Source organism: Pantherophis guttatus, chromosome 1, assembly GCF_059756535.1.
Source record: "Pantherophis guttatus breed Tessera chromosome 1, ASM5975653v1, whole genome shotgun sequence".
Lineage (NCBI taxonomy): Eukaryota > Metazoa > Chordata > Lepidosauria > Squamata > Colubridae > Pantherophis > Pantherophis guttatus.
This window is the reverse complement of record NC_142063.1, coordinates 214,936,393-214,964,172: the sequence shown is the minus strand read 5'-3', so window position 1 is coordinate 214,964,172 and position 27,780 is coordinate 214,936,393. Positions and strand designations below refer to the sequence as shown.

At 38.4% G+C, this 27,780-nt stretch overlaps 1 protein-coding gene and 1 long non-coding RNA gene across 4 annotated transcripts in view; one reads left to right on the top strand and one right to left on the bottom strand.

Annotated features, from left to right (window-relative positions):
* LOC148116772 (uncharacterized) overlaps positions 1-27,780 on the bottom strand; it is a 101,765-nt gene that overhangs the window by 22,939 nt on the left and 51,046 nt on the right. Inside the window, exon 3 of the long non-coding RNA XR_015731321.1 lies at positions 26,863-26,957. This is a non-coding gene — a long non-coding RNA (uncharacterized LOC148116772). The remainder of the gene's footprint in view (positions 1-26,862; positions 26,958-27,780) is intronic.
* The window catches only part of RNF144A (ring finger protein 144A), a 66,764-nt gene that overhangs the window by 8,020 nt on the left and 30,964 nt on the right, over positions 1-27,780 (top strand). Inside the window, exon 1 of one of the 3 annotated variants that reach the window (XM_034432045.3) lies at positions 5,028-5,222. The exons of the other annotated variants lie outside the window; for them this stretch is intronic. The gene's annotated coding sequence lies outside the window, so the exon portion shown is untranslated. Of the gene's footprint in view, positions 1-5,027; positions 5,223-27,780 lie in introns of those variants that run through there. 3 annotated transcript variants of the gene reach the window in all.

The window sequence follows — 27,780 nt, the reverse complement described above, 5'->3', positions numbered from 1 at the left end:
GAGGGCTGAAAAAAGTCATTTCTGACTGGGCCTCGCACTTTTGACCGGTCCTCACACTTATGACCATCCTCACATTTATGCCCGTGCAGCTTTCTTAACAACCATGTCACTCATTTCACAACTGCTTTTCTTCACCATGGTGACAAGATAGGGCAAAAACGTAAAATGTGAGGACAGTCGTAAGTTCGAGGACTGGTCAAAAGTGCAAGGACCAGTCAGAAATAACTTTTTCAGCCCTCTGAGTAGTCCATATGCATAAAAAGATACAGCAATAGAGAGGGATGAAGGAAGGGAAGGGAAATTAGAGTAGGAGAGAGAGGGAGGAAGAGAGGAGGAGAAGGAGAAAGGAAGAGGAAGTAGGGAGGAGAAGAAGAGGGGGAGGAAGAGAAAGTAAGAAGGAAAGAAAAGAGAGGTGGTAGGTTTGAGGAGAAAGATTGCTATACAATAAAAAAGATGAAAGGGAAGAAAGCCAACCCCAAACAAATATAAAGATATTAAGATAAAGAATGAATTGTTAAACTTTAAAGAATAAAAGAGAACAAATATGAATAAATAACAATAATTAGAAACACACATACAAACATACAATGTATTTTCTTTGAACAGAGTATTTGGCCGGTTCACAAATTTAAACAGTGTTTAGTCATTTCAATTAAATTTACAATTTCTATATTTCCTTTTTGCCATATTTATTCCTCATCTATTTTTGTAAAAAACCAATATTACCCTCATCCTCATCTCTAATCTTAATCAAATTCAATTTTTCCCTTCTATTCTATATTATACCCCTTCCCATTGTCATCTATTTTTATATCCATCCTCACATTGGTTAATTATGTAATATTAGTTGTTTAATATAAATTCAACATTTTAATATAAATCAATTAGTTATATAACTACCTTTTTTGTATATTAATCAATATGAATATGAATATTCCAATTATTTCCATGCAATCCAATTTCTTACAAATCCATTAATTATATTTACCAATAATAATAAACCAAATAATTTCCCCCATATATTCCTCCAAACCACAACTTAACCATTTCTGCTTTCAGAAATATACAATTAATAGTATCTCAATTATTACAATTCCCTAGTTAAATACAGCTTTTTTTTCTTTTGTGTTTTAAAATCCTGAACTCTTCTCTTTTTCCCTAAATTTCCCATTGTTTGCACGTACCTTTTTTGGTGAGGAAAAAGAAAAGAATTCTGCCTGCCTAATTTTCCAACCTTGCAGCAACAGCAAAGCAGTTTCACTTTCGTTTCTCAGTATAGCTAGGGGGAAAAAAATCAGCACTCTTTGGAAGGAAGCAAAATAGCGGAGACAAATCAGCTGAGAGCCGGGAGGCCAATTAGCCTAAGCTGAAGCTCCGGGGGCCAATAAAATTACAAAAAAAAAAACACCGAACCCTTTGTTAAATTGCTGGCTCCCCCGCCCCTCGCCCACCACTATTTATTGGCAATAAATAGTGGTGCGGAGGGGCGGGGCAAGCCAGCAATTTAACAAAGGGTTTGGCCCAGCCACCTAGAACCCCCAGAATCCCACACTGTGTAGGCCCCTCTGGATCTTGAGGCCCTAGGCTGAAGCCTAGTTCGCCTATAGGAAAATCCGGCCCTGGTTATGTGACAACAACCGACATGACTTGCAACCATAATTCTGGGCCCAAATATGTCATAAATTGAGGACTATCTGTATGGGGGCTTTTTTTCTAAGCTTGGAGGATGCTGCTCCCATTTTCACCTGTTCATCCTCCAAAGGATTGTCTCCTTCCAGCGACATCATCATGTCGCCAGATGTCCTCCTGCTTCCATTAGAAAGGTCAAAAGGCTTCAACCCAACTTTAAGAGAAAAATATCTCATGAAGGCAGACTCTTGATGTCTGCCCCCAGGGTGAAAACTGCTGGTGGTAGTAACTTATAGCTGTCTGCCTCGGTTATGCAAACTAAGGTGTAAGAATTCCCTGCATGTGGCAGTGTGTTGAAAGGCTGAGGAGAAATCCTATTTTGCAGCATAAGCTTGTAGATAGCGTCCCTCTTCCTTTGAGTTCTGAAGCGGGATATTTGTTTGAGGTTTATGTTGTACCTTTTTTTGAAATTTTGCAACTGATTATCCATTTGTCTCAGATTGCTCTATGAGCTGAATTTAATTCTGTGTGATATAAAACAGCCATCTATCTTTGTTTCAGCTATCTATGCTTCCAGATTGATTATTATGTGCGAAGGCCAGGCTCTTGCAACGCAGGAGGGAGGGCAGATTTATGCTTCTGAATACACTGATGTACTGTTTTACTATTGCTGCTATATTGTTCCAAGCGGAATAAATTTTGTATCTTCTGGCAGCTTTGGGCTTTTTCCTTTACAAGGGAATACTTTGAAGTACCTTTTCAAAAAATACTTTGCTCCACCATGTATCTAAGATGTTTTTGGATTGTCCTAAAATAAGTGCTTCAAATGGTATTCCTTGTCAGATCCTACAGTACAGAAAACTGTAGTATAATTCTCAATAGTTTTTTAAAATAGGAATACAGTATAAACAGGCTTTTTTTTTCTATTTAGGTTCTTCGGTGCAGTTTGTTCTGGGCATCTTTAAAACAAGCATAACCACAAATGGCATCACTATACCATTAAACATCACTAATTTTTGCCTCACATAAGATTTGTTTCCTTATATAATCACTGTGCTGTTCTCCTAAAGGATTTTAAAGGAAGGAAAAGGCGGTGACATTAGCAACTCTACTGAATTTTGAGGAGTGATATCAGAATGTTGCATCTGTTTCAGGTCTGGACTTTTGAGGAATGAGAATTCCAGCCTGATTTGAACTTTAAAAATTAAATCATGTTTGATAACAAGGACCAGATGGCACAGCTTTGGAAACATAGGAGGGTATGTGCTACAAACAGAAAGCTATTTTCCAAAACTGAGGTTTTGCATTTTGTCTTTGCTCCAACTTTATAAATGTTATATGTGTTGGAGCTTCCTGAACTGAAGCTGGAAAATTCTCATATGAAGCTTGTTCCACACATGATTTACATATATCTCTTAATTTTTCTTTGAATCTCTGGTAAAATGGCCACTAATTCTGTGAACTCATTCCATTGAAAATCAGCTTATAGGTAGTCCAATAGACTTACAGTCATTCATTTAGCGACTGTTTGAAGTTACAACGACGCTGAAAAAAGTGATTTATAACAGTGGTGAAATCTAAAATTTGTTACTACCGGTTCTGTGGGCATGGCTTGGTGGGGGGGTTATGTGACTGGTTGGGCGTGGCCAATTTTTTTTTTTTTACTTTTAAAACCATTTTTTCTACAACCTCTTTGGCGAAGAGGTTGTAAAAAAATGCTTTCAAAAGGCTCTGACGATCCCAGCTGAGTTGCCTGATCAGCAGAGGGTTTTTAAAAAATCCTCTGACGATCAGGCAACTCAGCTGGGATTGTCAAAGCCATTTAAAAGAAAAAAAGCCTCTGATGATTGTGCGGCTCAGCTGGGCAGGGGGGTGGGGTGGGGGTTGCTACTGGTTCTCTGAACCACCCGCCTCCATCGCTACCAGATCGGGCGATCCGGTCCGAACCGGGAGCATTTTATCCCTGATTTATAATCAGTCCTCAGAACCATCACAGCATTGTCAAGGTCACATGATCTGAATTCAGGCACTTGACAAGTGGAATGTATTTACAACTGATGCAATGTCCCAGGATCATGTGAAAGCCATTTGTGACCTTCCCAGCTGGCTTTCAACAAGCAGAGTCAATGGGGAAAGCCTGATTCTCTTAATGACCTCATGATTCACTTAACAACCATGGCAAAAAGGTCATAAAATCAGATGCAACTCACTTAACAGCCACCTTGTTTAGCAATAGAAATTCTGGTCCCAAATATGGCTGTAAATCAAGGATTACCCATATTAGTGATGATCAGACTTTCTTGCCTTCTACAATGGGATTCTGGTACATTGAAGCCGCCTCAAATGGGGCTCCTTCAAGTTTAACTCTCAAAATTCCCCACTGAAAGATATCAAGATTGGAAAAGGCTGATAGAAGCAATAATTTGATTACTGCTTCTATTGAGATACTAAATGCTGAATAGACATGGTTGAACCAGTCTTCTGATGCATGTATGGCCCCTTTTCCCGTTTTGTTCTCCATGGGTGTTGGGAAAGTATGTGGGGGCAAATGAAGAAACGTGATGATGTCTTACAAATCTATAAATGTGGCATTTATGTGACGATGTGAATTTGGCATCACCTTGGTTTCTGCTGATGCCACTGCTTCTCTTCATTACTTGGCTGCAACAATATATATATATATATATTTGATTATTTCTTTAATGAAAGGCACCGGCCAATACATTTTAATTTTTTTTAGTCAGGACATTCTGGTTCTTCTTCAGTGTATGGATTTGGAAAACTTTGGTTAGACTGCTCTGTCCTTTATAATCACAGTGCCAGGAACTATCGGGATTAGATCCAGAAATTCTTGGCTCTGTGCAAACAAACTTGTGTGGTAAGCCTCAGAGCTGTAATGTGAATTACTTTTCCCAGGAAAATGAATTTCTTTCAGGCCATGCATAGACCCTGCCCTTCTTGGGCATTCCCAGACTGGCAAAGCTGTTAAGAGGCTGGAAATTTGACTGAGGAATAGTAATTTATTTGGCCTGGTCATAAGAAATTATAGATAAATCTCCCTTTTTTAGTTTTGGCATAGACCCCAATATAATCTGCTCTGTTCCCAAGCTGTCATTATTTGACCTATTCATGTCTTGGTTCCTGGCACTTGAATGTCTTCTGAGAGTTGCCTGTGATTCAGCATTAGCGCACAACGGGGGACGGCGTAATTTGAGAATCATTATTTAAGAAGAGGGAACGGCATTTGCCTAGTGCTTCGTATGGGAAAGCAAGCAGGCCGAACTGTTCAGCTTTCAGTCCCTTTCAAGGTTACTTTTGTATACAGCAGGGCTGGGGAACTATGGCCCCTTTATGACTTGTGGACTTCAACTCCCAGAATTCCTGAGAATTCTGGGAGTTGAAGTCCACAAGTCATAAAGGGGCCATAGTTTCCCACTCTGGAATACAGAAAGAGTGTCCTCATCAATGGTTTCTTTTTCTTTCTTTTTTTTTTTTTTTTGCACATCTTAATTTCCAGAGCCACTCATGTTGCCCAAACAAGCCATACAGAGGAGGTAGTGCTGCATGTTCCATCCATGTTGCAATCAGTCCAGGTAGGCTCGATGTGCGGTGTCCAGGTGTTGTCCCTTTTCTTAACATTCTCCTTGACTGAGTATTATTTGTCTCTGGGTGACTCCTGGCCAAGTCCCTGCGGTTTTATTAACAAGGTTTTTCAGAAGTGGTTTGCCACTGCTTCCAATCTAGGGCTGACGGGGAGTGACTGGCCCAAGATCATTCAGCTGGCTTCATGCCAAAGATGACAATTCACAATCTCCCAGTTTTTAGCCTGGTGCCTTAACCACTACACAAAACTCTCTCTCCTTGAATATTATTTATATCATTTATTAGTGACAATTATTTGTATCATTTATTAGTGACAATTATTTATGTCCTAACTTTCAGGATAATAACCCTCCCCTGACGGCTTACAAACATTGGAAGCAATTGTAAATAAAGGCACTGTAAATAGAATTATATTTACCAAATAGGGAGCAAAGTAAACATTGCTGTGTTGATAATATATAGTGCACATGTAATTGCTTGATAATATAATTGCACCACAAGTCACAAAGCTCCCCTTGTAATGTAAGTTCTAAAAGTGTTATTCCCCACTCATGATTTGCAATGTGACGTGGTTATTTGCCTGGCAGCACTAAATGAAGTTTCCAGAGGAGGGGAAGCTTTATCGCTGGAATAAAAGATGGAGAAAATGGTATGCCATCAATGCCCTTGAAGAATGGGCTACAACTCAGGAACTGCTTATTTAGTGAATTATGACTGTCTGTCTCTGAAAACAGCACTTCTTTATTTTTATTTACTTCTCTTTCCCCCGCCCAATCCCCAGAATCTACTCCTCGATTTACAACCAGTTCCTTAGCAGCTATTTGAAGTTACAGCGGACTTCTCCAGAACTATTTATGACCTAGTGTTGGAGTTTTGATAGCTGCCCCTCTTCCCATACTCCATGATCATGTGATCACATTTTGGGTGCTTGGCATTTATGGCGGTTTGCAGTGTACCATAGTCACATGACTGTGACAGTGTTTTTTTGTTTTTTGTTTTTACTGGAAATCAACACTTAGCAACCACCACAAAAAAAGGTGGTAAAATTATGTGCTATCATGTGACGGCCTGCTTAATGACAGGTACAACCTACAGCTATAATTCTGAACTCAATGATGGTTGTAAGTCAGGGACTACCTGTGCTAGAGTGGGCAGCTGTAACAAACTTTAATAAATAATGCCTTTTCTTCTCCCTGTTTCTGTTGGAAGAAGGGAAGGGGGTGTCTGTCAGCTGGCCGGTGCGCATGTGTGCCCCAGAAACTGGAAGATCATCTTCCCAGCGCACACAAGTGTACCAGGCGGCTGCTCTTATCTCATATCCGGTGCTCCCACGCATATGAAAACCAGCTGGCTGGCGTGCTGGAACCCGGAAGACCAATGGGTGATGATTTGCGTGCCCGGAGAGATGGCTTTGTGTGCCACTTCCAGCATATATGCCATAGGTTCACCATCACGGTTCTAAGTGATACATTCTATTTTTTACCTGCAGTTATTAATTCAATTAATATAATTCTTTTTGTCCTGGTGCTTCCTTTTTTAGAGAGTGGTGTTTGACAGTTATACACACACTTACATATTTGTTGAGAGATGAGAAATCTCAAAGAATTGATTTTATCTGCCACTGGCAATTGGGCTTGCTATAGATATTTCTAGCAATCTTTCTTTAATATTTTAAAGCAAATACATTTCTAGGCTCTTTCCTACAGGGCGTTTGTTGGTAATGTTACTGTGGAAAAGGAAGAGAGTCCAAATGAACAGATTTCTGAGCTGGCTTTTGCCTACTTGCCCTTCCTCTTCTCTTGTGAGAGCAACCTGGAGTGCAGATGGTCAAGGCAGGCAGGCAGGCAGTCTCCAATAAATTCAGGGAGGGGCCAGGCTGATGGAATATAAGGTATACCAACTCCCAGATTATTGGGAAAAGATAGAAGCTGTATCCTGTCAACCAAAGCTTCTCTTCTTGCAGGTTTCAAGTATGGAGCCATGATGGCGCAGTGGTCACAATGCAGTATTGCAGGCTAATTCTGCTGACTGCTGATTGCCAGCAATTTGGCAGTTCAATCTTGACTGGCTCAAGGTTGACTCAGCCTTCCATCCTTCTGAGATCGGTAAAATGAGGACCCCAGCATATGGGGGCAATATGCTAACTCTATAAACCACTTAGGACTATAAAGCACTATGAAGAGGTATATATAAGTCTAAGTGCTATTGCTACTGCTATTAGGAACTGTGACTCAACTGGGCCTGTACCCTCCCAGAAACCTGGGACCAAAGCTTTAGCCATGAGCACATCAGCCTAATCATAGTTATTGTAAATCAACACCTCATTAACTCTCCCACCCTGCTACTGCGGACATCAAACCTTCCTCATGCTGAGAATGCATCACAGTCTTCTCTTGTAACTCTAGGGATAGAGAAAGGAATAAACAGATAGAATATGGAAGCATTCTTTATAATGGTCAGAGTTTTTTTTAGGTAGTAGGGAAATAAGCACACCTTGTCTCTCCACTAGCCCACAAGATGTGAAATTTGCACATTTACACAATTTGCACATTTTCTGCCATGTCTAGAATACTTTCCTAGCCTATGTTGAAATGCCAAATTTCTGTGTTAGTTGTTCAGAGGAATGGGAAAAACAAAAGGAGATATATATCAGTTACCGTATTTTTCAGAGTATAAGACGCACCTACCTTTTGGTGAGGAAAAAAAATAAAAAGAAATCTGCCTCTGCCTCCCAGCAATTTTGCCTTGTTGCAGCAAACAGCCTGCTTTACTTTCATTTTTGTTTTCAGCATAGCTTGATTAGCACAAGGGGAAAAAAATCTGCTCCAGCAATTTACCTCCTTGCAGCAAGCAGCAGAGGCCTGTGCAAATCAGCTGAGAGCAAAACAGCTGAGAGTCGGGAGGCAGATCCAATCAACTTGTGCTAATTAGGCTGTGCTGAAGCTGAAAGGAGCTGTTTTTTCTTGCTGTTTGCTTGCAAGGAGGTAACTGCTGGGAGGCAGAGGCCAAAGGGTGGGGGCCAGTGGGTGGGCGGGGCTACATTCGGTGTATAAGACGCACCTAAATTTTCACCCCCTTTTAAGAGAGAAAAAGGTGCGTCTTATACTCTGAAAAATACGGTAGGCTAACAGAGATTATAGAGACATTGCTTTCTTTGCTTTCAGATGTTATAAAGGAGGGGAAAATATGAGTCAGGAATATCTTACACTTTCAGTTGCAGTAATTCCTCCACATTTCCGGTGGAAATTTGGCATGTCAACACCATTTAGGAAAGCATTCCAAACATGGTACTAAATGTGCAAAGAAATACTACGGGAATTTCCATTTTATAGTTTTCATGCAACTATCTTTCTTTGTATCAACTCTTCTGGCCAGCATGAGTAATTCTTCTAAGTATTTTAGACCTAATGTGTTCAAATATTTTAAAATATGACGTTTTGCTATGTGTGATCTTTTATCCAGTAGTGGTACACTTGGGCTGTTCCTTATTACCATGGGATGAATGGATTCTGAAGTGTCCTGGAACATTTTATTAAGTTAGGTGCTGATGACATGTTTCAGTAAGAGCAGACCAAAAAACCTTGTGTTTAGTCACATGTCTGGCACAAAAAGACACACTCCCTATCAGACTGCTTTTGTGCTATGCAAAACTTTTAAATATAATTTGGTTTCAATGAAAATATAAAATCTGACAGAGATTTTGATCACCAACTGAGAACTGTGGTGGTCAGCTCCTGTGACTATTGGTAAGGGAAAATGTCATTAGCATAATTTGCTAGGAGTGTAATATTTTAAGAACAAAATAGCCATGTTACAAAGTAAACAGAATCAGGGTCACGGTTAGAGCAGGCCATGTTTTACTTCTACATATTTACATTACATTTTTCAATCCTACTTATTTGCGTGGTGAATTATTGCTTTACTGAAATATCCCTGTATTGGTACTTGTTATTCAAATCAGGGGAAAAGCACTCATCACTGGTTGGCTCTAAACACAGAGCAGATCTTAAATCTCCCAATCTGAAGAAGCAAAATCTGGAGGTCAAGAGCTAGTCAGCACCTTATGTCTGACATTACAGCTAAGTGAGAACAATTGTCGACTCACTCTGGGTCATGAGGAAACCCATAGAAAATTAATTTACTCTAATCTATGTGAGATTTTAACCAAAGAGTTTGAGAGGGCTGGGGTATCTCTTAAGAATTAATTGAGGTTGTAAGTGCTGCATTGCCAAGCCTTGTTACACATGATTTTCAGTTTGATTTCTCACTTTGTCATACAGAGTTTTGATTTTTGGTGGTATTTGGTACTATCGACCATATTTTTTTGGGTTGTATTTTTATATTTTTTGTTTTGTAGAGAAAAGAAATTTTAAAAACTATCATAAAGTGCACACACACAAAAAGGAAAAAGATATTACATTCAGAAATGATTATTTACCCCTAAGCACACTATTAACTCTTGGCTAAATGGAATAATATTGATCAGTCTATTACATCGATAGACAGCCAGTTCATAAACTGGTGGTGATCCAGGACTATAAATCTGGGAATTTATATTTCCAACAATCTTTTGTTGTTGTTTCTCCCTCCCCGGTTGATAATTGCATCATTTTTCATACAGTGATAAATCCCAAGTTTGGGATATATAATTTAGAAGTGCAGTCACATTCATCTTTCTTATTTTACATTTCCAACGTAATAATTAACCATTCTTTTAAAACATTTTCAGGCCAGAATGTCCAATAAAAGTAAAAAACAACAACCCTTTACTGAATATTTTTTAAGAATTCATTTTATGTTCATAAGACATATACTTAATAATGTTTAGGAACTTTGGCTACTAATATATTAATATATGACTATTCTGCCTTTTTATTCCAGTGTTCTTACAAACAATTAACTTCTAGTCTGGTGCATTACTTTAAAATAGTTGTTTATTTAAAAATACTGTACTGTTAGAATAATCCAGAATACATTCTAAAACTGACAGTTTGGGACTTTTAAACACCATTAATGCATCTAAACCAAATCGTGAAATCAGGAGATGTTTTGATGTAATACAGTAAGATTTCACAATTCTAGGCATTCCAAAATCCTTGTGCAATAGCTCTTAGTAGTTTAAAAAACTTAACCAATTGTGAGCTGTTCTAAAATATAATAACTAAACTTGCCTACAATTTCAAAACAGAGAGAAAAGATTTACCTGCAATTTTTAAATTACAATTATCCCTGAGTACATTTGTCGGAGTTAAAATGGTTTCTCTCCCTGTTTTCCAAATGTGCCTAGAAGCCTTTAATGTATAAAATATAATAGAACTATGGCTAAATACAAAGCCATTCCCCACTTTGCTTTAAGATGGACTAGATAATATGTTTCTAATTGTGTATATAATGGGTTTTTAAAAATATTTGTTCCAAAGAGAAAAGAAAAATTAAAAGCCCCAGCCACCATAGGCCATGTTATTTTTCTGGGCCGCTTTGCAATAATTTTCTATTAGGATGTTAGTCCATAAAGTGATGCTGAATGTGAGGTCTGTGACTTCCATCTTATAGATTCTGTAGAATTTTGTTCTAGTCTATGCGCTGGTGAGGTCATTTGGATTGTGCTGGTGGATCTCTTCTTCCAGGTATTCCTAAAGTGTTGGTAAAAAGGTAAAGATTCCTCTGTTTGAAACTGATTCTTGACAAATAGTATGTAGTTTGTAGTTTATATGTAGTTTTCATGGCAATAGAATGAGGTACCTTTTGCCATTCTATCACCATCATTTTGGTTTGTTTGTTTTTTAAATCTCTATATAGCCAACAGTGTTTGGTCCCCTTGCAAGTACTTATCAGGGCCATCCATGTTTAATTCCGATATAAATTAAGGTAAATGATCCACTTTCTGAGAGATATTAGCAACATAAGAAGTCTCTTCAAGGTTAGCCTCTTCTAGATCTCCTGCTGGGAGATTGGCAAGGCTTCCTCTCTGTTTGCACTTAGCACTTCAGATTTTTCTTTCTGCTCTAGTGTTTGAGTTTCACTAAACAAGTCATCCCTCACATACTTAATTTAGGAATGACAATTGTGTAAAAAATCATTTTGGGTTTTGTTCAACTCCAGATCATGGACATGTTCAAATGCAGTTTTGTTGGCAAAAGTATAGAAGTGGTTTGCCATTGCTTTTCCCTGGGGATGACTTTTGATGTCCTAGAGTAGCCTACAACCCAAAAATACCTTGGTAATTTCCCATCTGAGTACTACCAGGCTTTCCCCTGCTTAGCTTCCAAGTCCAGACAAGTTTATCCAAGAAATTGCCCCTTGATTTGGTTACAATAAATGCAGTCATTCTATTGGTTGTGCTCCACAGATTCTATTTTCCCCTTTGCCATGATTTCTATGCTATGGAAAATGATTTACTTTCATTTCATTTCATATACGAGTGTTCATTGCTTCCGGTTTCTTTCTCACAGTATGGGATGAGCCCTGTTTGCTTGTGTCCTTGAACTATTTTCCAAATTAATCACACACCTGTGGCAGAGTAAAAGCTGTGCCCTTCTACCTTCTACTTTGTGACAAATATATATATTACTTAGAAACATTTACAAATGTTTTAATGGCATCATTATTGGAGTAACACTGTATTTCAGATGTTTATTTTTCAGGGAAGTTTATTATTGTACCTCAGGAATATGGTCATATCCTCCTTGAACTAAGTAAGGCATCTGGAAACCTATTTAGTGTTCCACCCAAAGTTCGTCACTTGAAAAATCTGGTTGGTTCTCACTGCCACCTTGTAAGTTTCCTTGTCGCCTTGAATTTCATTGTTCTGCTAAGGCAGGTTAGGTAGACTGGCAAGTACTAACTAACCCTCAAAAACATTAATGGGCGCACAACTAACTGAATTGGATAGCTTTGGTATATTGATAGCTGGCAGGCAAGCAAACAAATGAGAAAAGAGAGAGGGTAAAATTAAACTCTTCAGGTGCAGAGAAGGCGCACTCTACTGATGTAAATCTGCCCATTAGCGTTGTTCATGTTGGTAGCAGACCTGAAAATAGGTCACCAAGAGAGCATGTGAATTGCTATTAGATTCTGATGCCAACCTGTAGTTGATACATCTTGTAGCTTTGGAGTGGGAGTGGGGATTTAGAAACCGTAAAATTCCCTGTACTAAAATTGAGTAGTGAGTGTTAGATTGAGGATTTTTAACATTGTTTTCATCCAGTGATGAGGAAACATTTGCTTATGCCAAGTGGAAGCCATTTTCTGATTCCAAGACTTCACAATCTAAAAATAGCTGGGCCATGTTCAGGTCAGTAATACGAAGAGGTGGTGATTTGCTGGGATTAAGATTTCTGTTCTCACAGTTGGCAGTAGCTACACAAGCAAACTACCCGGTGTCTGAAGGATTTTTGACGGGATACTTCAATAATTCTAATAAAGAACAAACAAGCTTTCCCCCCCAATTCCTCAAGTAATTAAAAAAAAAAAAAAGATGTGAGGACGTTATTGCATTTTTCCTACCCATGTAGTGGTAGATAAAATTATCAGTTGTATCACAGATAGAGAATCCTTCAGGATTAAGAATGTTCTATGATAGTTGTCTCCTTGGTCACAGCAGTACAGAAACAGCTGGATTTTTCTTTCTCATGTTTGACAGGAAGGCCTGCGTTTTTAATCTCAGTGGTATTATTTATGTGCTTGAGTCATCCCATCTTTCTTAGCAAATGAAAGCTGTTTGTCAGGGCCAAACTGCACACACTGCTTCAACCTCAGAGGGCAGCTACCACTTACTTCTCTGCTATGCAGAGGCTGCAGGCAGGAAGAAGGAACTAAACCCTTTCTGTTTGCCAAACCTTCCAGTTTTTGATCTAAATTCTGAAATCTGCGTGGAGGAAAGACAAACTGCAAGAGAAGACCGAAGTACAGAAAAGGATGTCGCGTTTTCTACTGCCCCTCTTTTCTCCGACCCCATAAATCTCTTTCTTGTCTCAGCTGCAGACAAGGAGGACTGTTTGAGGTGTTTGGGAAATGCTGAGTAGAATATTTGCTTTTTGGCTTCCATCCAAGCAAAGAGATGGATCTTTCCTCCTTACCAAATTCCACTCTGGCAAGAAGAGACTCATGGCTTGAAGAGCTGGGTGGCAGCTGAAATTCTGTACCTGGCCAACACTGAGAAACTAACGGTAGAGAAATAAAGCATTCAACCACCAAACCTCCCTTGGAAGAGTTATTTCAAAGGAAGCGGAATAATAATAATAATAAAAACCAGAAAAACTGTTCTGCAGTTTTATCTATTTGACTTTAGAAGCACATTGGGCAGGGTTTTGATTATATTCTCATTACGTGGCAAAAGAAATGCAAGCATAAAAGTTTTATAAACCTGTTAATTAGAAATATCCATCTATTTATTTATGTTGCCAGCCTACTTAAATGATAAGAGAGCCAATTTAGTCTAGTGACTAAGGCACCAGGCTAGAAACTGGGAGACTGTGAGTTGTAGTTTTGCCTTAGGCATGAAAGATGACTGGGTAACTTTGGCCAATCACTCTCTCAGCCCAACTCACCTCACATATTAATGTTTGGAGAAAATAGGAGGAGGAAGGAGTATTAGATATGTTTGCTGCCATGAGCTGTTATAAAAATAATAATCAGGCAAGATATAAAATAAATAATGAACCCCCTTGAATTCAAAGGCATGAGTGTCATACGTCACCCTAAACAGTAATGTGGTTGATATGGTTTTGGTTCACTGCATTACACAAATTAGGTCAATTGTGATTGTTTAGCAGTGCATGTGAACCAGATCAAAATGATAACAACTTAACACGCAGAGAGACAAGCTACATTTGCTTAGAAGCAACATGATCAGAAAAAACATAGGTATTCTGGCTCCTAACCAGCAACCAGAGCCTTACTTGCTGCTGGGGCTAGGGGAGGAGTAATTTAGAAGATTGGAGATGTTAATTCTTCAGATCTATTTCTGCAATTGTGCTTTTAGCTCAGCAGCCAACAGTGTGATCTAGGCTCTAAATGTCCAAAGCAAAAAAACCCACTTCAAACATCTTTATAGTGACCTCAATGACAAGACAGGGTGTAAATAGAAGCCTGTTATATTCCTGGAAAAGAAAACAGCTTCCATTTCTACAAAGCATTTGTAAATAATTATTTGTAACTATGAAGCTAAATTTTAAAATTGTCAGATGTTCTCTGTCCAGACAAGGCTTGTCAGTTTTTCATAAAATCTCTGTAACCAGATCTTTAAAACCAATACTAATGAAATAATTTACAGTAACATTTTCTTCCAGGTGAACTTCTTTTGTGATGTTTTCATGGCTATACCCATGTTAGTTTCTTGGCAACATGCAGAAATGATTTGTCTTTTTCCAAAATGGGGTGGATGGATGGGTGGGTAGACAGACAGACAGGAAGAACTTAACCTTCCAATCTAGCTGAGGGAAAGTGCCTGCCTTAAAGTCATCTAGCTGACTTTGGGCCTAAAACGGGACTAGTACTCAAAGTCTCCTGGCCTCTGCCTGATACCTTAACCACTACAGCTATTATAATGATTATTTGTTTTGGTTCACATGCTACTTTGAATAGCACATCAACAACATTGGTTGGGTTTGCATAATACATTGGCCAGAAAAAGCCAACCACATATTAATTTAGCCTATTTTCTGATATACCCATTCAATTTATACACTTAATTAAGTGTATTAATTTGTTGAGGACCAGTTTGGTATTGGGATTAAGACTAGAAACCAAGAGACTGTGAATTTCAGTCCGACCTGAAACATGAAAGTCATCTGGATGACTTTGGGCCAGTCACTCTCAGCCATGCATACATGTATGTATGTATTTAATACGGCGTACAGAATACAGCATTAACCATTGTTTTTATTTTCAGTACTCATGCTACTACTTTTTGCTGGCAGATCCTTGCGAGGTCAAGCAGCCCAGAATGTAGACAATTTAGCCGTAACAAAGTCATGTTGCCCAGGATGCACCACATGGAGTCTAGTCTACATTGCACCCCTTTCTTAGCCCTAGGAAGCTTTTGAAAAACCGCTTTTGAAAAACCTTCTGAAGTCCAGGAAATCTTCAAGAATCAGACATGATTGAACAGAAGAAAATAATAAATTGTTATGCAGCTAAAACATTAGGGACCTTTATGTATCATGGTAAACCATACCATTAGGTTGAACTTGTCATCCTAATCCAGGCTATGATTGAGATGACTGAGTGGGGAATTTAACAATTTGCTTAAAGAAGGCAGTTCAGGCTACTGAACTTCAGTGATTCATATAATTCATTCTAATATAAAGCTCACATCTTATTTCAAGGTGGTATTTCATGTAAAATACTTTGCACAAATCAAATTCTGTAGAGTTGAGAAGTACATTTTAACTACAGCCCAAATTAGAGGGTTATCTTCAAAAGAAGCTTTAACAAAATATTCCAAAGGCCACTTAAATGATTTCTTGCAACGTGTCTAAAGTGTCTGTGGGTGCTAAATATTTTTTCCAGCCACTTTACATATTAGTTAAAGAATTCCAGTTCACAGTTTTGAATATAATTTAACACTTTGGTCTTGTTTCTTACTTTTGATCTTGTATTAGCCGATTACATCCTTATTCAATATTTTCACACAAAGTAAACTGCATATGTACATTGGAATTTTAACTCTCAGAATGTTTCTTTTTTAAAGTACACTTTCTTCTGCTTCCCCCATCTTTAGCGTGATCCTTTATATTTGAAAAATAACTTTGCTTTATAAACTTGTAATACGTTTTTACTTTCTATTATTGATTGTTAAGTTAGACATGTTTTTTTCTTATGAGACTACCAACGTCTTGTAGAATTTGTTTATAGCCTCTTTATTTAGATCAAAATCTCTGGAGAGAGAGAGAGAGAGACTGTTGATAGAAGATTTCATGGGAGAACTATCTGTGGTATCTTAGCCATAATATACAAATTTAGGAAATTGCATTATCTGAGAGTTAAACTACAAAAATAAAAAATATGCCATCAAATTTAAGTCTCAAAGCTTTTTTTTTTAAAGTCGCAGCCGTAGGCTGTAACCTGTGTGAGAAGTATTGGATTTTAAGTGAATGTGATACTAGCATTGATAAATCTTTTTTTACATGTATTTCACCTAATTTCATCTTTGCATTTTGGATTAACTTGGGTGTTAAATAACTGGATTTTAATTAAAATCAATTTCCATTTGCAGATTTAGGATTTATCTTGTCCAAATATTGATTGGAATAGTCTAATAGGGAAGGTTTTAATCAGAAAATGAATACTTGTCCTGTCCCGGGTCAGACACACAATGATGAGTAATTACAGGAAGCTTTACTTAGGATTTAATAAATACAAGCAGTGGTAGATAGGGCCTGTGTGCAAATATACAGAACAGCAAAGCACCAAATCCCTAGACAGCCCACAAGTAGTCAGAGTCCAAAAGTGGGGGCGGGGGGGAGGGGGGGAGGAGAGTGTGCACAGAAACACACGGAGACCATGGTCTAAAATCTCAGTAGTCCAAATGTGGATTATGAGCTAGCTGGGTTCTAAGAAGAAAATCTTTCTCAGGCATTATGTTCAGGAGGCAAATGCACAAAGTTCTAGCAAATGGAGCAATTTCCCCCAACAGAGACCTGCTGGCTCTTCAATGGGATGCCCTTATCACGTTCAAAGCCCTCCAGATCTCCTCTGCCCAGAACCCTACATGCTCTAGGGCTGGGAGAAGGACCTGGATCCAGCCCCTAATCTTCTGCTGCCTCCAGTTGACTTGAATGTTTCTCATCCATGTCAGCCTCGGGCAGTGGTGAAATCCAATTTTTTTTACTACCAGTTCTGTGGGCGTGGCTTGGTGGACGTGGTGTGGCTTGGTGGGTGTGGCAGGGGAAGATATTGCAAAATCTCCATTCCCACCCCACTCCTGGGGCCAGCCAGAGGTGGTGTTTGCTGGTTCTCCGAACTACTCAAAATTTCCGCTACCGGTTGTCAGAACCTGATGGATTTCACCCCTGGCCTTGGGTACTAAATTGCCAGGCTCCCCTGGAGGCTAGTGTTTACCCAGGGCATTTCAAGCAGCTTCTTCTCTGTATCTGAACTGCCCATCACTATACAGAATTTTATTTTGCAGTTCTGACTTGTCCGCCTCCATATGATGAGCATATGGAGTAGTCAAACACCGTTGATGAGATATAGGCAAAATGATGATATATCATCAATAATCATGCAGGTTAATTTCCATTCACATGATTTACAATCTTGTTTGAGCCTAGGAGGAGAGCACTTTCTCATCGGTTCTCTTTATTTTTTTATTAGTTTATACTATGAAATACAAGAATGCAAAAGAAAACAGTAGGAAAATAAGAGGGGAAAAGAGAAAAGTGGAGGGAAAAGGGAAAAAAGAAAGAAAAGATGTTGACTTCCGACTCCCTTTGGTGCAGCAGAATAAGATAATAACATCAAACCTCCCTTTGTTTCACTGCCTGAAATAGACATGCTTATATTAGGTTATTAAATAAAATGATTGAAAAATCAGAACTGGCCAAGAATTCTTCCACTTCTTTCATTTTTTAATATGAATATTCCTCTTCTTTTCCAGGTCAAAGCGCTTCTGGTTTTCTTTTAATATTGTATTTGGCTTTCTGTCATTGTTTTGCCACAGTAAAATGTGGGCAGGAAGTTTGTAGATTCAAATGCAATGAACACACAAATGAGATAGAAGCCGAAAGGGTTTATTAAGTAAAGCAAATACCAAAAATAATGTTAACTGTGAAACTTAATATAGGCAGAAAACACAAGCAAGAAGACAATAAAGCAAGACATGGTAATGTTCAATAAATGTAGAGCAAAATCGCAGATCGCTTTGGCAGCTGCTGACTATAGATGTTTCCCCAGCTCTGGCTAACATATAGCAGCTTTAGGATAGTCTATGATGGTCTGTGCTGAAGCTGCTCATCCCTGGGAGGAATTTGCCAACTAATATACCATTCTGTTGCAATTATACATACTTACTATGCACATTTGTTATTCAGACTTCTTTTCTACTGTTTTTCAAAAGTTCACGTGAAATCATGGGTTTTGTAGGAAGATGAAGGATGACTCCAACTGGACACGACTTATAGCGCCATTAAGGTGTAGCTCATGGCAGTAAGAGCAGTGGTAAGAGCAGCGGAACAGCATTAATTCTTTGCTCTTATTGCTTCCTCAGAGTGTCAAAACAAACACTGACAACATACAAAAATAAAAAAACCCAACAATATTCTCATTGTATTACCCAATTGATAAGAGTACATTTTATAAATTCTTATCAGAGTACAAACTGAAAATACTGTCCTTATATTCTTAATCTGTGGCTAGGTTTCCCCCTTCCTTGGATAAGAACTCAGTTTTAGGGCAGGGTAAAGAATACCGGTACAAATATCAGACTTTCACTCTTCCTCTCTGCACTCTTGGAAAAAAGAGTGGATCTTCTGGCAATGACTCACATAAGCAAGTTAGTTTTATAAAAATTCTTTCAGGGCCATTAAGAATTTTAGCAAGTAATGTAAATCTGAAAATCCATGGGCTTTAAGTTGAATATAAAGATTTGATTTGTTACGTAAATAGAAAGCCCTTAAGAAAAACATGCACTTAAAACAAACCTCTGAATGTCTGTGCTCAAGCTGTGACTCTGATAAAATTTTATTTTCCTGCTGCCCGAGAGGCCACGGAATAGTCATAAGGAAAAGTGATCCTGTGCTACTTCTCTTTTTTAAAAAATGATTCAATAATCAAGCCCAATTTGAGCTTGGAAATAGAGAGAGAGAAAAAAAAAGAGAGAGATAATGGAAAGAATGAATTAGACCTGGTTGTTTTCCCTCACACAATTGACCAAGCACTGAAAGTTTTACTGAGAATGGAAAGAAGAAAGATTTCGCTAGATATTGATGATATACATTCTGGAGCAGTTGTAAGACATTAAAGCTGCTTCACTGAACGCATCCAGGCAGACTCAATGCTTGCTCTGAGGACTTCTCAAGTCAGTGGCCCACTGCCTCCAACCTTCACTCCTTCTCCTCTGTGCCAAGACCAAACAGATTTATTGGGTGCTAAGAGACTGTAGTGGTAAAGGCATCACTGTTAGCTGCCCAGCTTGCCATATAGCGCTGAATTCTTAAAGAGCAAAAATAACATGCCAAACTTATGCATTAGGAAATCTTTTGCTGAGATAAATTACTTTTTGCTCTAAAATAAGAGTGAATTCTCATAATAGTGAATAGAGTGCCAAATATTTGTGCCACCCAGAATTTCCTGCATGTTTGCAGCAATTAGAAGCTGGTTAAATAAATTAACTAAATGGCTGCAGTTATTACCATCTGTCCCCCTGTCCCTAAGTTTCTGCAGCATCTAATATAGCATTGCTAACTTTGGGACATTGGCATTACAGTTATCCAGACATATTTCTTTTTGTAGCACCGAGCCATTAGAATGTGCCTAATAATAATTTTAACTTAGTCATGTTGTATTTCTGGAAGTGAACAAAATTGAACATGGCGGGACTTCTGGGAAGGGATAGGACTGTGCTATAATATAACACAGAAGCACAATTTTTTTAGAGCAAGTTGAATTTCTTGGCCAGAAAATTCAACACAGCATATTCTCCGTAAAATGTGATCATATGATAAACTATTTCTAACTATCACATAACTGAAGGTAGAATATAATTTAGTGGGACTGTTCTTGGGTATGAAAGACAAGTTGGAATGCTCCTGTGATATATATCTACTTGCTTGCAAATAATTGCTTTAAATAAGTGCAGAATCAGTCATTTTACTTCCTCAGTGGTAGTTGGAAAGTTGCAGTCCTGCAATATCTCTACCACATGCTTTATTTTCTGTTTGCCACATTGTGATAGTGTATCAGAACCAAATTGTAACTGCAACAGAATCCAGCTAGTTTAAATCTATATTTGCCATGACTTCATATACAGTAAAAATTTAATAGCTGGGATTTTTTAAAAAAATTAAATTCTGGGAGAGAATAATGAAGCTCTTGCTTAACAAATTGTAGACTGTATTCCACCCAATACTGTTTTAATTTGGCTCAGTAGGCTAAAAGTGCTTTGTAGAGAACAATCTCAGAGATCAACACTGCAGTGATTACCAGCTCTACATTTCACTTGCATTTATTTAATCCACAGTACTTTATACTGCTTCCTATATCCAAGAAATCTTGAAATGGAGTATGGAAACTCCAGTTAAAATAATGGGCCAAATCAGGAAGGCATACAAAAAGAGAAAGACAGACAAAAGAGAGATTGTTGCAAGACTGTCACATAATCTGGGTATGTTAAAATTTATTCTGATCGTAGCAAAAGAAACCAAATTACTAGATACTATAAATGACTATGCATTAGAACCATATGTGTCATAGTGGGTGAGTAGACAAATGACAAAACAGGCATCACAATGCAAATTCCACTCCTTAAATATTTGTGCCTGACATCATGACAACTTTCTTCATTTTAACTACCTCAGGATTAGCAACGGATGCCTATTCTGAACAGTTTTGGAAGAACTGGCTATGGAGAGGTAACTCTATACTTAATCCCATGGAGTGAATGTGATCTGTCATGAGATGTTACTGTGCAAAATAGAAAACTGCCAGCTGAGCTCAATATAGTAATTTAAGTAAAAGGGAAATTTCTAAAAACCACGAGGCCTGGTTTAAAAAAAAATGCTGAAAGGAAATAGCAAAATGCCAAATCTCCTCATATGCCTGGAGGCTATTACAATAATTGATGTTCAATTAGGATGTAAGAAAAGCTTAGTTAAGCCAGGGATGAGGTTGGCATGGCTTTCTAATAGTGTTAAGGAAGCTGTTAAAGAAAAGTTTCACTTCAAGAAATGGACGAAGGAGTGAAAGAAATGTTGAAGGGGGATGGACATTGGAATTGTAGATGAGATTTGGAAATTTGCTGAAAATGAATTCTCTGAATTCTGCATTTGTCTTTAAATCCCCCCACTATATAAGATACAAGACAGATTTCTGGACCTGATCTGATTTTTCTTAGGAGAGAAAGGAAACTGAAATAACAGAAAGTGTATTTTGAAAAACTATAAAACAATAAATTGGGGCATCCACCCCAAAATTCATAAAACTTAGTGTGAAATTCTAGCAATAGTATTATTGCTAGCAATTATTAATATTCTAGCAATAATTACAGTATTCAGGTTTAGTCCCAGTGTCCTGATAGGTAGCTAATGTGACAACAGTTTTTAAAAAGGAATCCTGGGAAATTTTAGTGAAGTCCACTGAATTATGTATATATTGTAATAGAGTTGAAAAATTGTAAAAGAGACAACAAATTCAATAAAACCCTTATTATGGCAATAGGCAAGCATAAATGATCACTAAAATGATCAGAGGTTCCAGAGGCTCACCATATTCTGGTGAGCACAGGTTAGAACATGGGTCACCAACCTTTCGGACCTCAGGGACCACTAAATTCATAATTTTAAATCCCGCAGACCACTAATATGATCTGCCTAATGACTGGCTGGGTGGGCATGGCTAGGTGATCATGTGACTGGTTGGGTGTGGCCAACTTGATGTCACTCACATCAGGGGGCTTCTCGCCGGCCTCTACTCGCCCCTCCACTCACCCCTCCCCTCCCAGCTACTCCTCACCTGCCCACCTGGGCTCCTTAGGGCCACAACAGGAAGCAGTTGTTGGAGCTAAACAGCCACCATCAGAAAGAGTTGGCAAAACAGCTGGCTCAGTTCAATTTGGATCTGACCGAGAAGGAGACTCAGCAGAAGCACCTAACTGAGAACTACGAGCATAGGCTTTCCAAGCAGAGGGAAGTCGTGCAGGAGTGCAAGGCCAGGTACCAGCACTTGGAGGCTCAGCGGGCTGAGATGGTCAGCCAGTTCCAGGACATGATGCAGTCCCACTGGAACAAGGCCCTCTAGCTCTTCGCCACCAGCGGTGTTTCCCTCCAGCCTTCATCCAAAGCAGACCTCAAGTCAGAGTGTCTGCCCCCCTCTGACCCACACAAAAAGACCCCGAAGGGAGAGACTCGTGCAAATGTTCATTGCACGTATCTGGCCCAGGGGGCATGGTTTGAGGACCCCTGATTTAGTGCAATATAAAAAATGCAAATAATTTTTCTGTGGACCACTAAAATTTTCTCGTGGACCACCAGTGGTTCATGGACCACCAGTTGGTGACCACTGGGTTAGAACATGTGGGACTCTTTAGCTTTGGAAAAAGACAAAGGGGAGGGGGAGGGGATCGTTAAAATGTATAAAATCATGCATAATACAGAGAAAGTGATGAGAAAGTAATGAGATATTTTCTTTCTCTCTCAAAACATTAGGACTGGAAACTGTCCAATGATGTTTATCAGGAAAAGTTTTAAGACAGACAAAAGCAAACAAAGTATTAATTTGCAATATTCATTACAATGTGATGTGATGGCTATTGTCTTGGTTGCCTTCGAAAGGAGACTTAATAAAGTCATGGAGGATAGGTCTATCACAGGTTTACTTTGCTCGAAGATTCAGTGGGAGGATTGGGGGCAGTAGTGGGTTTCAAATTTTTTTACTACCGGTTCTGTGAGTGTGGCATGGCTTGGTGGACGTGGCAGGGGAAGGATATTGTAAAATCTCCATTCCCACCCCACTCCAGGGGAAGGATACTGCAAAATCCCCATTTCCTCCCAATCATCTGGGACTTGGGAGGCAGAGAATAGATGGGGGCGGGGCAAGTCAGAATTTTTACTACCGGTTCTCCGAACTACTTAAAATTTCCACTACCAGTTCTCCAGAACTGGTCAGAACCTGCTGAAACCCACCTCTGGTTGGGGGCAGAAAAATTATTAGAAGAGAATGTTTGTCTCCCTTGCCTTCTTGCAAGCAATCCTAACTCTGCTGGTTGGCCCCGATGAGAAGCAAAATGCCAGTCCAAAATGGGCCTTGACCTGATCCAACAGGGCTGTCCTTAGAAACATTAGTTTGAGCCTTTATCTCTTAGCAAATACATTTTTCATGTAAAAATATAATTGCTTTGTTACGTTCTGCCAGCATAATAATATTTTAGTTTTACACCAGAAATCAGTTCCCTTTTTAAAATACCACTAAATGTGTTGTTATCCACAAAATGAATTAATGAAGCAAATTGCTAAAATTTTGTTACCAGCTGAGAGAGCTTTTATGTATTGTGTAACCTTATATAATACAAATCATACAGTGATGATATTTTGCTAATTATTCCTTTCTTAGACCAGTAATTTTCAAACTTTGTTCTTAGAAAATTACAGCTTTTTCTGACTCTTTATTTCTAATAATTAGCTGGGATGATGCCTGAATGAATTTCCAGATAAAAACTTGACTTTGTTTGCATTTCAGTTTGGCTGAACTGTATTGTATTGTATTGAATTGACTTGCACAGAATAAATGTGCAACAGGTTGAATTAAAGTGCTTTTTCTCATCCCGTGTAGCCTAAGCAAGCTAATATCACACATGCGAAAAACATATCATATTTGGCTATTAGAGTTCAGCCTGATTGATGAAAAAAAATGATATTCTTTAGATGGCAGTTTTAACAACAATAAATCCCGAGCCCAGTCTCAGTTTGGTAACTTATTAACATGCAGATTTCTCCATTCATCCCTGAACTTTTTAAAATTTAAGAATATGAGCTGAATGAATCACTGCAATGCCGCATATAACAATGCAACTTTCTGAAGTCTCTCAAATGCATTCAAAATGGCTAACTAATCATTTATAATCCCTACACAATAAGAGAAAATGAATGGGCACATTATTTGTGCCTGTTGTGGTCCACCAGCGGCCTGCGGAGCTGGCAGCAGAGTTGGACAGTGAGGAGGCTGGGGAGAAACATGGGCCAATCCTGGAGTCTGGGGAAGGCTCGGATGAGGGCTCTGCGTCGGAGGCAGAGATTGGGCCAGGGCCATCTGGGAATTATGTGCGGATTGCGGAGCCTCCAGAGTTGGACACCAGTGAGGCAGAGGAACAGGGGGAGCCTGTTCCCAGTGCGCGCATGCGCAAAGCTGCCAGAAGGCCAGAACAGTTAAAACAAAAGGACCGACTCGGGTGTAGGGCTTGGAGATTATTGGCCCCTCCCATAAGACATAAAGGAGGAGCAAAGGCACGTGGGCCATTGCAGGAAGCAACTGTTGTTCATGCTGGCTGGTTTCAAGACTGCAGCTCTGTGTTCACTCTGTGTTCCGTGTGGCCTTGCAAAGTTAATTGCCAATTAGGTCTTGGCAGCATGTCAAGGAAGATAAAGGTGGTGTTTATCAGCCTTATCCTGAAGAACTGTGGCAGACTTCTGTCTGACTCTACAACTATTTGAGACTCATCTGTGAATGAACAGATTGAGAATGAATAGGCTCTGAATGAGCAGAATTCACAGCTGTTGAAATAAAAAGAGGGTTTTGGGGACTCGTTGTGTGCTTTTACTGTATCAGGAAGCCCCACATCCAGATCCATTTGCCATGTATAAATCTGCTGTGCCTGGGCTAGGCTCTCCCCAAAGCTTAATGCACTTTTTACATGTAAAGCCATTGCATTTGGATCATGGAATCTGTGTTGCTCTCTGAGCTTGATTGTTTTATACAGACATTTCATTACCCAACTAGATAATATCAACAGTTCATCATCAACAACTATCATCACTATTTGGATTTTTTTTTATTGTGTACAATGTCCAGAGTATTCAATGAGATGGGTAGCTATACGTATGTGATAATAAACAAGGAAAGAAACAAACAAACAGCCTGGGTTAAGACATAATCTGCAGTGACTCAATTACATTGCCTATCCCATTTCAGGTGTGGCCTTCACCAGGCCATACTAAGCTAATTTGGGGAAAGGAAAATTTCAGATGTGATTTATAATATAGCATTGATGTTTAAAAGAAAAAAATGCCAACCATTGGGGAAGAACGCTTTCCGCACCTCAAAACTTTTCATTAATGTTCTCAGTTCCCTCAACACTGTCAAACTGTTTACTAAGTCTGCACTACTATTAATCTTCTCATCGTTCCTATCACCCATCTCCTTCCACTTAATGACTGTATGACTGTAACTTTGTTGCTTGTATCCTTATGATTTATATTGATATTGTTTCCTGATTGCTTATTTGTACCCTATGGCTATCATTTAAGTGTTGTACCTTATGATTCTTTTTTTTTTTTTAATTTGATTTATATGCCGCCCTTCTCCGGAGACTCAGGGCGGCTTACAATGCGCTAAGCAATAGCCTTCATTCTTTTGTATATTTATACAAAGTCATCTTATTGCCCCCACAACTGGGTCCTCAATATACCTACCTTAGAAAGGATGGAAGGCTGAGTCAACCTTGAGCCTTGGCGAGATTCGAACCTGCAGTAATTGCAGGCAGCTGGTCTTAATAACCAGCTTAATAACAGGGTGCCTTAGACCACTGTACTACCAAGGCTCTTGGTACATTCTTGATGAATGTATCTTTTTTTTAATGTACACTGAGCGCGTATGCACCAAGACAAATTCCTTGTGTGTCGAATCACACTTGGCCAATAAAAAATTCTATTTTATTCCATTCTATTTCTAGTATTATAGTTGTATCTAGAAAAGGGAAGCCATTTCTTGCAATACTGGAAGGATAACTGCAGTAACAGTTTACTACTAGTATAACCTTGCCTACACAGGTCAGTTTGCGCCCCCCCCGCCCCCCTGCAATTTAGAGGTAAATTGCCTCTAAAGGGAAGGAAGAAATCTATCACTGTATTGTGGTGAAAGCTAAAGTTGATTTTAATTGTGCTCTGTGGTCTAGAATGAACACATTTAGAACTGGCTTCATCAGGTCTCTCACTGATTAAAAAAACCCAGGGAGAGTTATATGGTTGGTATGAAGACATAGCACAGTAATTTCCATTTAGACAATCACTTTTAAGGTTTTAGAATCAGATTTTACACTTTGTTTCAGTGCTTGCTTGTCATGTGTATAAATACTGCCATTAATGATGATAAAGTATTTCTAGTTCACTTCCTAAAGACTCATAATGTTAATTGGAACTTTCAATTTACCTTTTTCTAAATTTAGTGATACAATTTAGTGACACAAAGTGCATTTTATAAGGACAAGATATGTATTTTAGAAACAAAATATATATAATGTCATTTTAAGTATAGCTTTTCTGAGTTTAAAAATACAGTAAAAACAATATAGGATTGACTTATAATTGAACATGTATTAATTTGGTCTGGTAATCAATTGTCCATTCCTGACTTGAATGTACATAATTCTTTGGAAAAAAAAAAGATTAACCAAAATAATGTTGGTTTTATTGCAAATGATTGGACTTGTACCAAGCAAAACATCATTTGGAGGAATGCTATCCAAAAAAAAAACCAACACCCAACCCTGAAGGTTGCTAAATGCAGAAAAAGGAATGAATTTTAGTGATGACATTTTTCCATGAATTTTTTTCCTTAATTTTGTTATTTTGTAATTGAAAAACTTTCCCACACACTAGGATAAGTTTATAGTTGAAAATTACTTATTTTTTCATCTAGTTCCATTTATATTCAATCCAAAGAGATTCTCAGTGTAGCATTACTGTTATTTTTAATACTTACATTTTGAAAGAGATCTCTTTCTCAGTATTCTGCTGAAATGTTTTCTCTTATTCATTTTGGCCCCATCCAGTTGTAGCTGGCTCAACTATTGTTTGCTGTATAGATATAATGACAAAATATGGTCAGTATTAAATTGAAAGTAGCATAACATTTTAATTCTTTATTCTTTTTAAAATTATAATGGGGAAAATTTAGAGTGACAAACCACTTCATTATCGTTTCTGAGAAAACTATGGCCATAACTACCATAGGAACTGAGCTCATCTTGAGGGAGATTTTATTTAATCTAGCTCTAAACAGCATTGTCAAATATTTGCTTTCTTTTCCTGTACCTTTCTGGAATAATGCAAATTATGGACTGGTCAAGGAGCTAAAGATAAAATATGAGATATGATAAAATATAAAATATGAGTATACTATTTTTAAAGTGATGCTCAGTGCTGCATTTTAACTAAAAAAAAAGTTTTACAGTATCGTAAAGTTTTCCATATGGCAATTATTGTGGAAAATATTCAGGGTTTTTTTCCCCCTGTCCAAGCTTTCTCTCCAACCCAATCTCTTTTGAATCAATCCCCTGCTACAGAAAAAAATCTCAGAAGCTCATCCTTCATCCACCAGTCCTGAAAAGTTTTCTCTAAATGCCCTTCTGAGCCATTGGGGGTCTTCTTGGACTCTCAATGCGTGCTAAAAAACGAATGGCATCTGTGGCCAAGAATTTCTTTTCATAGGTATATCTTGTGTTCTAATTGTGCCCATTGCTGATTTGGGGGTTTCCAACTCACAATCATTCATGACTTGGTCACCTCTCAGTTAGACTGTTGGAATACAGTGTGCAAGGGGCTGCCATAGAATAGAATAGAATAGAATAGAATAGAATAGAATAGAATAGAATAGAATAGAATAGAATAGAATAGAATA